The sequence below is a fragment of the Azolla caroliniana genome, unplaced genomic scaffold (assembly GCF_043228905.1).
Source record: "Azolla caroliniana isolate FFs.n. ecotype wild unplaced genomic scaffold, voAzoCaro1.0.p SCAF_12, whole genome shotgun sequence".
In the NCBI taxonomy this organism is placed as follows: Eukaryota; Viridiplantae; Streptophyta; class Polypodiopsida; order Salviniales; family Salviniaceae; genus Azolla; species Azolla caroliniana.
Window position 1 is genome coordinate 18,095,316 of NW_028230447.1, and position 3,760 is coordinate 18,099,075.

Here is a 3,760-nt window from a genome sequence, read left to right on the forward strand (position 1 = left end):
CCGACATATGTCTTTGTCGGATGTTGTTCAGCTCTTGCCGGAGCTGCAACTTACGGGCTGTGGTACTTGTGGCGAAAATCTTACGCAAATTTTCCTAGGCCTCCTTTGGCGTCTTTGCATCCCTGATGTAGCCGAGCATCTGGTCGTGCACACAGGATGTGAGGCAGTATAATACTCGGCTCGTTCCTTGCTCCCATACTGGGAAGTCCTTGTGCTAGGCTTTGGTGCTACCTCATTCGTTCCTTCCACGAAACTCCAATACCCATGCCCCAGTAAGTACTGGTGCATTTTGTATGACCATGACACGTAGTTGTGCCAGTCGAGCTTCTCTGTAGGAAGTGAACTCACCATGCCTCTATCCATCGGTTTTAACTATTCTTCTTGGTTGGTTTTCCTTTCAAGCTATGTCGGTTGCAGAGGTTCTCAACCCTCGCGCTCTGATACCATGTGAAAGAATAATGTGCGGAAGCAATGGAAAACCGAAAACAGAAACACAGGTTTAATGGAGAGCTTAGAGTATACACAATACGTGGGAGAGACAGAGAGCGAGAGCACACAGAAAACTCAATTCAAAATATTACTCAGTCTGTACATCGTATGTGTTCAGTGAACACTTTTATACAAGTCCATACGGACTGACAGAAGTACGGTGTACTTCAATGCTCACACGAGTGTTTGACACTAACTACGAGATATTAACTCCCTAGTAGACTAGCTGTTACTTGGCTTCCGGAAAGGAACGACAAAAATCGCAACAAGTGAGGAAGAATTGTTGCTCATCACTGAGGAGAATGAGTTGCACCTAGTGAGCGATGAGATGGCATGGATTGTCGATTCCGGAGCGTCGTTTCATCTGACCCACGACCAGAAATGTTTTTCATCTTACAGAGTCGGTGATCATGATTCGGTGTGGATGGGGAATGAAGGATCATCCCGAATTGTCGGCATAGGAGACGTGTGGCTGACGACGTCAACCAGGTGCAAGCTACTATTGAAAGATGTTCGACATGTTCTAGAGGTTCGACTGAACCTGATATTAGCCGGTCGGCTAGATGATGAAGGCTACATGGGTAGCATCTGGAACGGAGTCATGAAGTTCAGCAAAGGGAGCCTCCTCGTGAGCCGAGCTCGGAAAATCAACACTCTATACCTAATGCATGCCTGGATATGCCGGGAAGAAGTGAATGTAGTATTTGACACTACCGGTGAGCTGTGGCACAAGAGGTATGTCATATGAGTCAAAAAGGGACGCATAGACTTTCTGGGAACAACTTCATTCTGGAGGTGAAAGATGTGCAGCTTGAGAGATGCATTGACAGCTTGGCCGACAAGCAAAACCGAACCTCTTTCCAAACAAGACTACTACTGGTTATGGTTACACGGTGCCTAACCATCAAGGGAATTATGGTTCAAAGAAGGGCAAGTGTGTCATGGATGTCTTACATATGACTATGTGCAGAGTGCGTAGTGTGGGCGTAACTGTGGAGACTATGGAGGATAGGAAGATGGCTACAACCTACTCCCTATGATGTTATCTACGAAGCGTATACCTTGATACAGAAATGACGGAACACAGCTAATTACGCATAGAACATAGGAAGTCGGGCAAAACAGAAACTATATTCCAGAGCTTGTATACAAGAATTTCTACTCTCCCTATTACAGGTTTTCCATGCCCTTTATAGACAGGGTCATGGTCGGTTACACTTGGCGCATGAACCGTTACATGCGTACATAACGCTTCATCATATTCTATGGTGGCCAATATTCCCTCATACTTACACTATGACCCCACTTCGCATGCCTTTGTCTTTTCTTTTCGAGTTTCCTACTTGGCCGTCGAAGGCGGCCATCACATGGCACACCTTTGGGACAATGCTTGCATGGTCGTACATAGAAGAACTTCATTCCTCAAATAAAATGTCCAGGATGTTTGGCTTTGAACAGTCGATCTCAGCGAGAACTATGGGGGATGGCATGGGTTGCGTCATTGGCGCGGAATCGAGGGGTTCAGTAGGTTCTGTTGTCTCAGGTGAGGGGGGGGGGTGGTTTGTTCAGTCGGTTCTGGTACGGGGAGGTCAGTGGATTCTGTCGGCTCCAATGCCGCTTCTTGCGGTTGTTCTCGCTTCGGGCCTTCTTCTACTTGTATGATGGGTGTCGATAGGTTCGCTTGCAGGTCCTCGGTCCCGTGCGTATGCTATTGTGTCGGCTCCTCATGCGACGAGTCTCACATAGGCCCTTCTACCGTAACCTCTGTGGCATCGAGAGGATCCAGTTTAGCGTCGTGCTGACCTCCGGGATTTCTTCTTCCAGTTGCTAAGGTCTGTCGATGGTGTACTCTCTAGAGTCACTATCGGGAAGGATGATGACAATCGCTCGTTTTTCTGTTTCTTCCCGCCTCTCCTTGTTTTCGATTGCCTGGAGCTGGAGGGAGGTGTTGAGCTGCCTGTCTCCGAACTCCTCGAGTAATTGCGCGATCTCCTCGGAGTGTCGGTTGGTAAGGGCGTGCTAGTCTTGCATAAGGTCCTCGCGGACCGTGGCAATGCTTTCCTCATTTAGCTTGTAGAAGCCCTTACCATCTTTCTGCCTATTGGCCCGATACTTGTGGAGCTCGGCGGCTTGCTTTGCCCATTCGGCCCATCCTCTGTTCAACATTGCTTGAAGTTGTTCCGAGAACCTATTGCGCTTTGTTTCTAGGAGGCTTTTTATGCATTCGGTCTTCATTTCCGTGCGCATTCCCATCTCTTCGAGAGCTGACTTGAGGTTCGAAATTTTGTTTGCGTTGGTGGCCACATTTTCTTCGTAGCATGCCTTTACCTCTTGCCATAATTTTGATTCTTTATTGTGCAATGCTTCGAGTCGACCCATTTCAGTATTCAAGCGTACTTCGACCCTCGCGTGTTTTGTTGCTCGTTCTTGATTTGTTCCTCGTACCATTGATGTCTATTTTGCGCGGCCTCCTGTAGTGTTGCAATGATCCCTTCCAATTGTGCGACCTCTTCCTGTTGCTTCTGGAGCTCGGCGGTCGTCTCTGTGTGAGTCGTGATCTCGGCATCCATGTTACGACCTAATGGGTTGTCTCAATCTCGAGGATTAAAAGTAATCCTCCCCTTCTTTACACTCTCGTTTAACCCTCACACTTATCCACGTGTATAGAATACTACGGTAAATTCTCACCACGGGATATTATATGGTCATGCCCGTAACAATCCAAGTTTTCTTGGATTCTCTTTACGGCTTTTCGACCCTTTGCCTCTCGATCCGACGATTGTCGGAGTTCGGACTGAAGTCGCTCTATCTCCATCTCGGCGATTTCCATTGCTCTTTTTGCTTTAGACGCTATCGCCATTTGAGCTTCGACTTCCTCATGGAGCTTTTGTAGCTTGGGTGCGAGGGAGTCGGTGGTAGTGGTTGATTCGAGACGTTCTTGCAAGTAGCGTTCGAGTTCCACAATCTTCTTTTGAGCCGCGTCTAACTACTGCGTTGTGAGTTTTTCGGCTTTCCGTGCTACCTTGTTTTTGTAAGCCATGTCCTTTGCGCCGATGCGGATCGTGGCGAACTCCCTACGTACCTCGACTAAGGTGGTGTTCAATAGGGGAAGCTCGATTCCCACGCGGCGTTCAATCATGTTCCTCATTCGGCCAATTTTGGCCAAGGGCCGCCGTTCATCCTCGCTTTCGGCCATTCTGGCTAGAGTGCGTTTGATCATCTGCGGCTCCGCATGTTCCTCCACCATACACTGTCGTGAAGTATGAAAGCT